Genomic DNA, 14,455 nt, shown 5'->3' with positions numbered 1-14,455 from the left:
GATTGTTTGTTGCAAACAAGCATGGTGGACTTCTAGTGTTTCTCGAGATTAAAAACGGAAACAAACAAAACACAATTCAGAATATCTAAAAAAAGCCAAATCAGTGCAGCTCAACAAATCATGAAATCGGATGGCGGAATGAATCAAAAACAGACTGTACATGCTAGATCATTTTCAATTTCAGAGATCTTGCAAATGTCTTTCGTTCCCGCTAATCATTGCGAGAACAAACGATTTTTGTCTAAGGTTTTGCTATTGAGAAAACAGAGTCGCCTAATTCTCACGTTCGAATTGTTTTTTGTGTTCACAGAAAAAGCATAGAAATTTGAATAAACTTCGGTAAAAATTGAAAAAAATTTTGCGTCCTTAGAAGACGTTTTACAGCAGACCTTGAGATGTTCTGAAGCTTAAAAAATTAAAATTGTTTTGAGTTGATGTTTTTTTCACTCAATTTGATTGTGTTTGAGGTTAATGAACTCTCAAAATGAGCAAATATGATAGTACAATAACTTTTATATGAGCACGAAAGGTACTCAATTAAATACCTAAAAAGTTTTCATTATCATAGTGAAAAGTTTTGGATTTCAAGGAGAAATTTTGTTCCTTTAAGGAAAGATTTTTTTCATTATCATCGCTTGCAATCAAGCATGGTGAATTTCTAGTGATTTTTGAGATTAAAAAAAGAAACACACAAAAAAAACAACTCAGAAGATCTCGAAAAATTAGCCAACTCAGTGCAGGTCAACAAGTCATGAAATCGAATGATTGAATGAGTCCAGAATGATTGTACATGCATGATCAGCTTCGAACTCAGAGATCTTGCAAATGTCATTTGATACCACTAATCATTAATCATAGCGAGAACAAACTATTTTTGTTTAAACTTTTGCGATTGAAAAACGGAGTTGCCTAATTTTCAAGTTTGAAACATTTTCTGTGTTCACAAAAAATATAGGTGAATAATAAAACTTTAAATAGTTTGTAGCAACAAAATGAATAAAATATTGCGACCTTAGAAGACAATTTGCTGCAGACCGTGAGATCTTCTGAAATTGAAAAAATTTGAATTGTTTTGGGATCGCTGTTTTTTTATTTCTCCACTTAATTTGATAAGGATTGAAGTTCAATGAGAACTCAAAATTGAGCAAAGATTCCGGTACGACAATTTTTCTCTGAGCTCGAAAGGTACTCAATTAAAGACGTAAAATATTTTCACTCTCAAAGTGAAAAAAAATTATATTTCAAGGAGAGATTTTTTTTGTTCAAATGCAGGCATCCGATTATGTTTAACTGTTTCCCAGTTTGTTGGTTGTTTTTCTGATTTTTTGTTTCATTTATTTGTAATTTTATTGCCGTCTTTTTTTTTTCTTTCAGTCAATGATTTTTTTGAAGAAAATTTCAATTCAAGAATTATACTACTATCTCTTAAGCTGATATTATTGATCAATTTTTTCTATGTATTTGAAAGAGAGACGTGCTCTTACCGACAATTAGTACCGATTAGAGAACTAAATTAATTCACATTTCAGTTGCAATGTTTTAGCCTTCCTAAAATAGTTTTGACTCAAGATATTTTGATTTGCTTTCTAAATTAGTTTTTAAAAATGAGAAAAAATTATCTTTTATAGACTAAATTTGAGTTTGTTGAGTTTTTTCTCTTATCAACCAGCTAATTCTCCCTAATTAACTCATTCTTTTGTCAAATTGGATTTATTAAAATTTAAAAAATTCACAGAGGTATTTTGCAGCTTTTCGGCTATTTATCACTTTCAGTGGGAGCTTTTACTTTTTCGAATTAATATCACAAATAGTGCAAATAACTGAAGTAGATATGTCATGAAATTATAAACCAATGTATTTCTCCCTCTTGTACCTTGGGACAAAAATACGCCGCAGAAACTTTTTCAGATGTTAAATGTTTTCAAATGACCCTCTTAATAACCAGCTTTTTATGGAAACTATGTCGATAACATGAATTTAATTTTGTAAAAAAAAGCTGTATCTGTCTAAATTTTACAACTCACTTCAGCTGAGTTCGAAAATTTAACCATTCGAAAACGGATGACGGGAAACAGAGTCAAATCAGACTTCATATCTGATGACCCGCTTTTTTAACCCTATTAATATCACCTCTTATCATTTCAACCCGATTTTAATCATTATAATCGCTACAATTCAGTTTTAAAATTAGGGACAGGCGTAACTTTTGCGGAATGAGTTTTCGGGTGAGGAGTTTGGAGGGTTGAATGATATAGGAGAAAGATATGATACTAAAACACGTGGGGTTAAAAAGAAGTAGAAGCTTTAATAAACATCATTTTTAAAAATCTTACCCTGATGTTTTGGTGCCATATCATGAGGCTAGCTTCTCTCTGTATAATTTCTCAATTTTCTTATTAACATCTGATCTTTAGCTTCTCCTCAGGGCTGCGTTCAATGTGATATATTTCTAAAATTGGACATTAAGGTCCGCGATAACACAACACAACAAAAAATATCAAAACGACCTCTACAAATTTGGTGTTACATGTTTTATCTCAGGATAGTCTCTTTTTTTTCTGTAACACCTCGACCCAATAACGATGTTAATATTTATTTGTCATATGTGAAAGAATAGCAACTTTTAGTCATTTATGAAAAAAATCCAATTTGTGAAATCAAATCAAGGCAGCCTTTTACTCTCCCCGACTTCATTACTTTTTGTTATTGTATTTTCTCTTCTCAAATTTTTATTACTTTGTTTGAGAACCGCCCTTGTAATTTTTTGATACTTAAACAAAAATTAGGAAGTTGAAACCGTTTTTTTGCGGAAGTTTTTCTTTCAAGCCAAATTTTCACTCCCATTTTAATGGAGCTGCTGATATTTTGAGCAATCATTTGGAAAAAGCGGCACTGTTTGTGCTTCTAATTGAAAACAGAAACCTTATCACAGTTAACTTCCCCTCCAATTTACACCAAATCAAAACACTACATCGAGGCTCATTTTGAGCGGAAACTTTTGATAAACTAATTAAATTCATAACACCGCATTATCAGCTTCAGATAGAAGCTATTAAACGAAGTTACTATTTGTTGGTTCTAACATCCTTCAACTCGAAAACGAATTAGTTCTAACTATATTTGGAAATTAATTGTAGATATGAATTTTCGTAGAAATAATTCAAAAGTTTTACAAACTCAAATACTGTTCTCTTTAAAACTTCAACTCGCTGATTGAGGTAAGTAAATTCTCATCCAAAATTGATTGTAATGGAACTGCACAAGTGTGCAAATGTCCATTTCACTTTCCATTAATTTACTGAGATTAAGTGACGTTTTTTATTGTTCAACCAGGGCACTTTTTCGAGAACAGATCAAACACCGATCATGTAATGGTAGTATTCCTAATTTTGAAATATAGGATTAATTAGTATTGAAATAAGTCGGTTACGAGCTAGAAATAAGCTGCTCGAACTTCATTTACAAAAAAAAGGAAACAATAAACTCTAGAGAACTCTAATCAATTTCAATTTTTTCTCTTTTCGCTTCATTAAATTAATTTTTCTATTTCTTCCAAACCCAGACATAGATGCAGTCCAACATAGTGACTGTCAGTTGAAGCGTTTGTTCATCAGAGAGTGCTCCAGCCACAGGTCTGGCCCACTTGGACCATATATCAGACGCAAGTACTCGTACATGAACTATTTGTCAGCCTTAGGTACTACCAAACTGACTATTTCTCAGCCATAGGTACTCGTATCTGGACTGTTTCTTAGGCAAAAGTACTCGTGAATGGACTGTTTCTCAGATCTAGGTGCTCGTACATGGAATATTTTTTAGATTGTGTGCAGCATTTTTTGCGAAGGAGTTCCGAATGAGCATTAATCAAGTAGAATGTAAAATTAACCGTGCAGATTTGAATCAAGCGATTTTCAAATTAATTTCAGACTAAATTCAGTGTATGTTTCTTTTTCTCAACTTTTATATAATCTGTATAAATATAGTATGAAAATAGAACCGCACAGAAACAAATTTCAGTCTAGAAATGTCATGGCTCAGTGCTAAAATTTGTTTGGTCAAAGGTCAGGGTGTAAATTTTGAGGATTCATCTCTACCTTTATAGAAATTCTTTGTTGTTCTTACTGTCGTTAGTGGTTTCGATACCTTTTCATGTTGTTAGTACCTCTATATGAAACTTCTCTTTCTTGTTAACCCAAGATGAGCAGTTTCCCCTCAGAGCTTCGTCCAGTGTGATATACTTTTATAAAGGGACAAACATGTCCATGACGACGCAACAAACGTTTAAAAACTATCTATATTAACTCTATAAATTTAGTGATATATGTTTTATCTCAGGCCAGTTGGATGTTACTGTTATACTTCGACTCAACAAAAAGGCTAGCATTTCTTTGTTGCTCTTTGTAAGAAGAGCACTATATCAAGTCATTTTCAATTTTTTGTGGAGTCAGATCATGTCAACTTTTAACTTAGGATTTGCTTTGTCCTAATCGTAAGAGTGTCATGCGTATCCTCGGTTTCTTAGATTAGATATGTTGGCTTTTATACGTAAGTAAGATAAGCGTCTGTAAGTACGATTTTTCAGATTAAGAATGATCGCTTCTATAAAACACAATTGTGGTTAGTCAGTTGGGTTTCTTTTTGTTGGTGATAACAGTTTTGTAGATTCGATTTGTTTGGTTTTAAACAAGAGAAGCTATTGGTTTGATGCTGGTTTGAAACCACAAGAAAGTACTTACTTCTACTGAAATTATTGGGATCATATCAAGACTCAATAGTGTCAGTTGAAATGACTGGATCTTAAACAAAGTGTATTATGTCTGTTAATATTTTAACCTGGAAGCAAACAATAAAGTTTATTCTTGTTCAACTAATTTTATGAATGAGGTAAAAAGTAAAATCAATCATTTTTTTGAAGATAATGTCGCCAAGGTACGTTCAAAACTCCTGCTTATAAATAACCGTTATACTAATTGGTTATATTGTAAAACATAAAAGCTCAAATTTTGCATGAAAAAAACTGACAATGTCTTTAGCTTAAAATCAAATATACCAATTCTAAGAGACCAAATACCATCAAATCTGAGAAACCAAAGATAGCAATGCTAAGAAACCAGGCATACCGAAAGTTTCCTATTTAATTAATCTGAGAAACCGAAGGCTCGATGCTAGGAAACCAAGTATTCTGACGATTTCTTACGTTTGTAACCGAAGATACCGACAATATTGCACGTGCAAAACCAAGCGCATCAAGAATCTCTTTAGTTGGTTTTTTCATCTTCTGGTCTTGGGCTGCAACATATAAAGTTTGTTCAGCATTAACTGATGACTTTTAAACTCTCGAAACCTGTTGACTCAAAAGGGGCTTTCGATCATCAGCATAATATTGACTCGAGATTGGTTTCTGTGGCGCATTGATCAGCGCACATTGAACCGTACCAGGACTTATCATCATAAAACCCTGTCGCCATTAAAAGAACAATCAAATTGGAGACACATTAATATTTGTTGGTAACAAAAAATAGGCTAGAAAAACCTGCACAATAATTTAATACAGTATGTGAAAAATTTTGGTCAGAGCAGGTTCCGAGATATCACTTACAGCCTTCATTAAGATTAAAAGTATTAGTCTGTTCATTCTTCGTGCGAAAAGCTAAAAATTTTTAGATGACACAAATCGTTTCTCGTCGTTTTATAACTCTAGATTATTTTAGTTGTAAATTGTTTTTTGCTCATTTGAAGTCAGGTTTTCATCTCATAATTTTTTTGTTGACTTTCGCCCCGCTAATCACTCTCAAATGTCAAATAAATTATTACTCAGGTGTTATATTTATTCTGCATAAGTCCGCTTTTGCAAACTGACATTAAGTATATGGGCCAGTAAACTGCTGGTGATTCAAAGAAGTGTTCCCTCTCTATGAAACTCTTCTGGAAAAGATCAATGAATTTGGGTCAAATTGCCTATTTGAACTAAATTAAATGTAATGTTAGAAAATTTTCTTGAATTTAAAATTTCCGAATAAACTCATGACCACAATTAGCTGAAAAGCAAATTCTGTGAAATTGAACCGCGAAACAATGTCCGACCAAAAAGTAGATGATCCTCAGCAAGCGTTTTAAAAAACCTTGATTGAAAAATTACCAAATCATACTGTCAAATCAATTATTCAGAAAATTTTAATTACGCTATCAAAAGGGAGGTCAGGCCAATATTGTGATTTCCGACATGTCATGAAACCAGTAATGTAATCGGAGAAGAAAGCAGCTCAAGAATGGACAAGCGCCCAAGAACACAAATAGAAAACGAAAAACGAAAACCCTCATCCAAAAAACCATTTCTTAAACAACCAAAAAGGCAGTGACGACCTAAATTTAATTAGAAAAAAAAATCGACCTCTTAGTTGGAAATCAACTACAAGTTGACAGAAGAAAGAAAAAAATCCTCCTTTTCCCGAATAAATAATTTCAAAAGAAAAACAGAATAAGTTTTCAAACGAAAACACTAGATAAAACTTAATGTTGAGCATATGTTCTTCGGACTTCATTTGCACGCAAATGGGGCTTGTAAAAAATTTGCAACGTTCTGATATCAATCCGGTCTAACAACATCCCGATATTAACATTAAAAAAACAAAGAAGACGAAAAATAAAACCTTGCCCAATACAAATTATATTTTTCGTGTAAAACCTCATGACTAGACCGAAATTAGTCCTCAGATTTTTCGGAAACCTTTAAGAAAAGCTTTTTAAATCCAATTAATAGCAAGATGAATTAATTTAAGGAAGTTTTCATCTCAAAAATAAATTTTGGTCATTTCTCGAGTTTAATTAGAAAAAAACGCCAAAAATTTTCTTTTTTCGTTATCTCATAGGAACAGGAACCTAAAAAAGAATAAACCCTCTTTGATGTTTGGGAAGTTTGTGTCAGATGGTTTTATTTTTAGCCAAAAAGTTAGCCAAAAAATTGGTTGAAATAGTTCAACAATAATCCTCTGTTTTTACAGGTAAAGCCGATAACATTATATATATATCAATTTTAACATACTGTGAAACCATACTTTCAAACGATTGAGAAAAAGTACGCTAAATGAGAGCAAAATCAAATGTAAAAGGTCGAATGTTCACAAAAAAATGAACCTACATTTCTTCGTGGAAAAAGAAACGAAAACAAGAAAAATCTCTTTGATTCTATAATCTACGCTGCGCCGGTTTTCTTTATGATACCACTCACAACAGTCTCCTATGATTATATTGACTGACCAAAATTGGCTAAACCAAAATTTTCAATGGAGCATTTTTTCCTCTCCTATATGCCACTCACAACAGTCTACTATGAGTATATTGACCGACCAAAATTGGCCAAATCAAAATTTTCAGTTGAGCTTATATTTCCTCCACCACCAATGTGGTTCGGAGCAAAAGGAGAAAGAGAGGAAAACTACTTCAGTTAAGATTTTTTCTAAAGTTGTGAGTCTGCCTTAAATCATGATTTCAATTGTTTTTACATTATAAAATTTAATTTGAAGCTTAATTAAAAAGAGATCCGAATTATGTTAAGAACAAGCGCATTAAAAAATTGAATACTGTTTTTGAAAAACTGTCGTTGAAGCCGTCAAAAGACACAATCTTTTCATTAAGAACATTGAAAACGTTCAACTGCGCCTTCTTTCAATGCCAATTTTAAGATTTCCAGCTTGTCATTAAGACTGTAATGTGACCAGACAAAAAACTTCTCTAGTAAACAACTGTCCAGAAACCAAAAACCAAACTAAATTCAAAAATCAAAGGTAAAAAACAATTTCCCAAAACATGAATTTATATTGACGACTAATATTTAATAAAAACAAAACTAGTTTTCTGATAAAAGTTCAATTAATAAAAGATCCAACTTACGTTAAAGTCGGACCAAAAATCCAAAATTATTTTGTCAAGGGAAAACCGTAAAAACTTATAGCTCCAACACTCTAATTGACACCTGATATTGATATGGGACTATCATAGAACTACAAAAAGGCGGAAATCAAGGTAAAAATTGAATTATTGTTTTTTGAAAAACTGTTGAACCCGTCAATATCCCATATTTTGTTAAATTAGAACATTGAGTATATTCATTTTCAATTTCATCCAATGCATAAATTGCAATTTGCAACTTTTCATTAAAACGGTAATGTGGCAAGACAAAAGCACCCCAAGAATAGACAAACGTCCAGGAACCACATAAAAACAAACTACGAAAATTCACTAGAAAAAACCAATTCTTAAACAATGAAGAAACATCAGAAATTTAACATTAGTTAGTACGCAACCTCTTAGTTGGAAACCAACTAAAAGTTCCCAGCAGAAACACAAAATCCTCAATATGTTTATGAAAATAAAAATTTTTAAAAGAACATTTTTTGGAAAAAAAACAATAATTGGAACATTTTGTTGCTCCTTAGTACTCCTGTTTAACTTTTGAGTATGGAACTAAGCCATAACATTATAAAATAACAGTAATTAAAAGATGAAAATCATCAGGTTTCAACTTAGTGTTAGCATATGCTCATCGGGATTCATTTGCACGCAAATGGGGCTTGTAAAAATTTAGCAACGTTTTGATATCATTCCGGTCTAACAACATCCCGATATTAACACAAAAAAAACAAACAAGACAAAATATTAAACTTTGCGCAATACAATTATATTTTTCGTGTAAAACCTCTTGACTAGACCAAAACTAGTCCTCAGATTTTTCGGAAACCTTTAGGAAAAACTTTTTTAATCCAATTAATAGCAAGATGAATTAATTTAAGGAAGTTTTTATCTCAAAAATAAATTAGAGTTTAATTAGAAAAAAACTCCAAAAATTTTTTTAATCGTTATCTCATAGGAACAGGAACCTGAAAAAGAATAAATTCTCTTTGATGTTTGGGAAGTTTGTGTCAGATGGTTTTAGTTTTAGCCAAAAAGTTAGCCAAAAAATTGGTTGAAATAGTTCAACAATAATCCTCTGTTTTTACAGGTAAAGCCAAAAACATTAAATTTATCAATTTTAACACATGTGAAACCAAACTGTCAAACGATTGTTAAAAGGTATGCTAAATATGAGCAAAATCAACTGAAAAAAATCAAAGGTTCTTAAGAAATGGATTGTTTGTTTCTTCGTAGAAATAAAAACGAAAACCAGAAAAATCTTTTTAATTCTATAATCTACGCTGGGTCGGCTTTCTGAATGATAGCACTCCGCTCACAACAATCTACTCTGAGTATATTGACCGACCAAAATTGGCCAAACCAAAATGTTCAGTTGAGCATATAGTTTCTCCACCACCAAAGTGATTCGGAGCAAAAAGAGAAAGAGAGGAAAGTTTGTGAGTCTGCCTTAAATCATGGTTTCAATTGTTTTCACTTTCTAAATTTTAATTTGAAGTTTATTTAAAAAGATATCCAAAATATGTTAAGATCTGGCGCAATAATCTAAAATTATTCTCAAATAGAAGAAAAAGAAAAAAGTTTTGGTTCCAAAAATCTGAATGAGCCTTTATATTATCCAGGGACTGTCATAGAACTACAAAAATCCAAAAAAAAATGAAAAAAATGAATACATTTTTTTGAAAAACTATCGTTGAAGCCGTCAAAATACATAATCATTTCAACTACGCCTTCTTTCAATGCCCAGAAACCCAAATGCCCCTCCTTTCAAGTGTCCAGAAACCCAAAAACCAAACGAAATTCAAAAATCAAAGGTAAAAAACCATTTGTTAAAACCTGAAAATTTATTGACGACTAATGTTTATTTAGAAAAAAATTAATTTTCTGATAGAGGTTCAATTAATAAGAGATTCAAATTACTTTAAAGTCGGGCCAAAAATCTCAAATTATTCTGTCAAGGAAAAACCGTAAAAATTTATAGCTCCAACACTCTAATTGACACCTGATATTGACATGAGACTATCATAGAATTACAAGAAAAAAAGCGGAAATCGTGGTAAAAAATTCAAATTTTGTTTTGAAAAACAAAATTTTGTTTGTGTTGTCGAATCCGTCAAACCCCATTTTTTTTAATTAGAACATTGAATATATTCATTTGCAATTTAATTCAATGCATAAATTGCAATTTGCAACTTTTCATTAAAACGGTAATGTGGCAAAACAAAAAAGCACCTCAAGAATGAACAAACGTCCCAGAACCACATAAAAACAAACAGCGAAAATTCAATACAAAAAACCTACTCTTAAACAATGAAAAAACAGCAGTGATTGAATTTTAGATAGGAAAAATGCAACCTCTTTGTTGCAAACCAGCTAAAAATTCACAGTAGAAACACAAAATCCTCATTTTTTTTATAAAAAACAATTCAAAAGACAGACTGAACATATTTTTGGAAAAGAAACAATAAAAAGAAAATTTTGTCGCTCCTTAGTGCTCCTGTTTAACTTTTCAGTATTGAATTAGGCCATAACATTATAAAAGAACGATAATTAAAAGAAGAAAGTCATCAGGTTTCAACTTAAAATTTAGCATATTTTCATCGGTTTTCATTTGCACGCAAATTGGGCTTATCAAAATTTAGCAACCTTTTGATATCAATCCGTTCCAACAATATCCCGTTATTAACTTTAAAAGAACAATGAGGACAAAAAATACATCTCTTCCCAATACAAATATATTTTTTTGTGCAAAATCTCATAATTAGACGGAACCAAGTCGTTAGAATTTATGGAACTCATTAAGAAAATTATTTTTGTTCCAAGTAATAGCAAGATGTGTCAATTTTAAGGAAGTTTTTATCTCAAAAATATATATTGGTCATTTCTCGAGTTTAATTAGAAAAAACGCCAAAAAATCTGTCTTATCTTTATCTCATAAGAAAAGAAACCAGAAATAGAACTAGCCCTCTTTGATGCTTGGGAGGTTTGTGTTAGATGTCTTTAGTTTTAACCAAAAATTTAGCCAAAAAATTGGTTGAAACAGTTCAGCAATAACCCTCTGTTTTTACAGATAAAACCAACAACATTTTATTAATGTTGTGGGTTTTACCCGTAAAGTTTGTGTCAGATGCCTTTAGTAAAACAGAACAAAATAACTAAAATTAAAAAGAAGAAGAATAACAGAATAGATAACAAACAGATAGAAGTCAGGAACTTAAACAGAAAGTAAAGACTGAAGAAATCAAAAACTTTGAATTTAATATTAAGCATATGTTCCTCGGGCTTCATTTGCAAGCAAATGGAGCTCATCAAAATCTTATCAACGTTCTGATATCATTCCGATCTAATAACATACCGATAATAACATTTAAAAAAAGCCGGAAAAATAAAGAAACATCTTGTCCAATAAAAGTATATTTTTGCAGCAAAACCTCAGCATTTGAGGAAAACTAGCCCGTAGATTCTCCGGACCCCCTTAAGAAAAATTTTATGTTCCAATTGTTAGCAAAATGAATCATTTTAAAAAAGTCTGAAAATCAAAAATAATTGTTGGTCAATTATGGAGTTTAATTAGAAAAAAAACCGCAAAAATATTTTCTCAACTATATCTCATTGGAACCTGAATTTAAACTACCCATCTTTGGTGTTTGAGAGATCTGTGTCAGAAGTTCTTATTTTTAGCCAAAAAGTTATCCGTAAATTGGATGAAACCGTTGAGCATTAATCCTCTGTTTTTACAGGAAAAACCAACAACACTATATTTATCAAATTTAAAACCACTTACAACAATCTACAATGAGTATATAGATCAGCCAATATTGGCCAAATCAAAAATTCCAGTTGAGCGTATAGTTCCTCCCCCACCAAGGTGGGTCGGAACAAATAGAGAAAGAGAGGGAAAAACATTTTAGTTTAGATTTGTTCTAACGTTATAAGTCTACTTTAAAGCATGGTTTCAATTGTTTTTACATCGTCAGGTTGCGATCATGTTTTTTACCATGAACACTTCTATTTTCTTCCATGAAATTATCAATTAATCTCAACTAAAGAACCGAAGCAACCAACTGCGCATACTTATATTGTTGACGGTGTTTGTTTCTATGAGTATAATGGTAAGAGAGAAAAGGACAGTAAATAAGAGAATGGTAATACTTATGAAACAAAGCGCCTAATTTGTTATGAACTAGCTGACTTTTTTGGTGAAAACTTGAGCGAAAAACAGAGGTTGAATTATCTTTTTCCTCTTCAGATGAACTTTTTACAGCCTTCCTCACCCTCAACGCCTACGTTATAAGAAAACACACTCTAATCCTCTTGGACATAATGACCGCCCACGCTCTCAATATTCATTCGATTACGAAATGCATCTGATTAATCGCAACCTTTCAAACTGTCGATATTGTTTGGGAAAATAAATTTTTTCTGGATAAATTGGATCGTGTGGTTCGAAATAAGGCACATAGGGAAAAAATTAATGAGACGTCAGTGTTTCCCCAAGAAACCCTCTTTTGCAGTGAATTAATTTTCCGTTTGCATTTTGTCAACACCCACGTAAAACACCCTCTGACATCTCTTATCTAGGTCACAATTTTGACTGAAAGTCTCGCAATCTTAATACTTTACCCTGTAACTTTACATTTATTTGCAGTAATTTAGCGCAAAATTGTAGGCAGATACCACTCAACAAGAAAAGTTCAGAAAGAGAATTCCATTTCCACATCAGGTAGAGTTTCCGTTTTTAGTTGACATTTTTTCACGTTGCTGCATGTCGAAACAACCAAATCAAAAGTGCATGATGTTTTAAGGGTCTGATCTTTTCTGTTCGAACCCCCCCCCCCCGCTTAAAGGGTGCATATTATTTGCACCTCCCAAACGGATGTGTTTTTTTTACATAATGATTTACTATGTAATTGAGGTGCTCGTGCTCTATAATTGGGGGTTCAGAACGTACTGCGGGGAGGATAAAACAAATGGAATATATCCTCAAGCTAAAAATCGAATTCGAGTTTAATGTCTAATCAATTTGATGATGACCTCTTTGTTTTTCTCCCAAAACCTATAGCAAATTGAGGGAGATATTTTATTCTCCTTAAGGCTGAAATTATTGAGATAATTGCAGGAGCTTAATCCCCAACCACATTTGATTGTTCTCAACAAACTTGTTGGAAATTTTTGGCGACATTTTAGTTTCAAGTAAATAGAGAACTATTTTTCTCTTCCTCGTGATGCAAATTAGCAGTACTGTGCCAGTGTAATGAACCAATTGCTGCTAACATACTGGTTGAATATTGGGAACAATATCCCATAAGTTTAGATTAATTTTAATTTTCATTTAATTTAGTTAATAATTTTTATCTTCATTTTATTTGTTCATTTTAGTAGACAAGAAACTGTCTATTCACTACATTTTGAAGTTCCTGCTGTTTCGCGTGATCAACTTATGATCACTTTCATTTACTTTTGTGATTTTACTTGAAAGTTCTCTAAATCTCAAATTTTCACTACTACAATTCAGTTTTTAATTAAACCTTGCCAATCGCTCTTCAAAATAGAGACCAGAAATCCAACTGGTCATTCGCGACGCGAATACCAACTACGTTTTAGAAATCTGGACGGATTAGTAATTCAACTAGCATAATATGGCACATTCAGCAAAGAACTCCCGAAAAACACCTCGTCATATCAATGCTTTTTGGGAAATAGTTACAATCACCCCATCTCTATCATGGGGAAAATGGACGGAGCATTGAAAACTCACTCTCTTAGCGAATGAAGGGATTCGATTGGAGACTCTCTAAAACGGACCTCTTGCAGGGGTCGACTACGCGCTCGAAGCAGTTTATGAAAAAGTTGGATATCATACTCAAGGAACGGAAAGAGATAGCAAAATCCGAAATCAGCAACTCAGGGTCAATTGGCAAAATTGCTGCCGGAAAATAGACGAAATCGCAAATCTCTGTGATGACAAACCGTGGGACATAGGTGATCAGAAAGCTGCACTTCTCCTTTATCTTTGTATGGGGGCCCAAAGACACCGAATCGTCAAAATTAACCATTCCACATTTTCTGATTGAACAAGAACGAATGAAAGAATTGTGGAAAGTCATGGAAGACTTCTTCATCAAAGCAGGCAACATCAAGTTTGACAGATTTGTCTTTTTTCTCTTCCACAAAACAGAAATGAGAATCTGTCGACCGTTTTAACGGATGGTTTATTGAGCAAGCCGAAAATTAAAATCTTGGTTATAAGGAGACTCTCCACTTTCTTGACACTTTCATACTAAACGTGCTGGACTATGAGACCCCAACACCTCAAAAAACGGTAACAACAAGTAAAACTTTGGAAACAGCTGTCCATAGAGAAGTTGGAGCACAAATCCAACAGAAAACCTATCAAGATTCAAGCAATAGCTGTACTCAGTCAAAAATCATCAGATTCGTAATCGCAACAAAACTTTCAACGACAAAGACTCAGCTAAAACTGCAACGCGAATTCCTCCAATCAAAACCAAAACACAAATAATTTTCGCAACTTTGGACAACGCTG

General features: G+C 32.5%; 2 protein-coding genes across 5 annotated transcripts in view; one reads left to right on the top strand and one right to left on the bottom strand.

Moving 5' to 3' along the window:
* LOC142357620 (uncharacterized) overlaps positions 1–14,455 on the top strand; it is a 171,817-nt gene that overhangs the window by 78,968 nt on the left and 78,394 nt on the right. The window contains exon 1 of one of the 3 annotated variants that reach the window (XM_075409194.1): positions 3,107–3,218. The exons of the other annotated variants lie outside the window; for them this stretch is intronic. The gene's annotated coding sequence lies outside the window, so the exon portion shown is untranslated. Of the gene's footprint in view, positions 1–3,106; positions 3,219–14,455 lie in introns of those variants that run through there. 3 annotated transcript variants of the gene reach the window in all.
* LOC142357659 (isocitrate dehydrogenase [NAD] subunit gamma, mitochondrial-like) overlaps positions 1–14,455 on the bottom strand; it is a 545,753-nt gene that overhangs the window by 498,787 nt on the left and 32,511 nt on the right. The gene's annotated exons all lie outside the window — the stretch shown is intronic.

This window comes from Convolutriloba macropyga, chromosome 2, assembly GCF_964194025.1.
Source record: "Convolutriloba macropyga chromosome 2, txConMacr16.3, whole genome shotgun sequence".
Classification (NCBI taxonomy): Eukaryota; Metazoa; Xenacoelomorpha; order Acoela; family Convolutidae; genus Convolutriloba; species Convolutriloba macropyga.
This window is presented reverse-complemented; position numbering and strand designations above follow the sequence as displayed.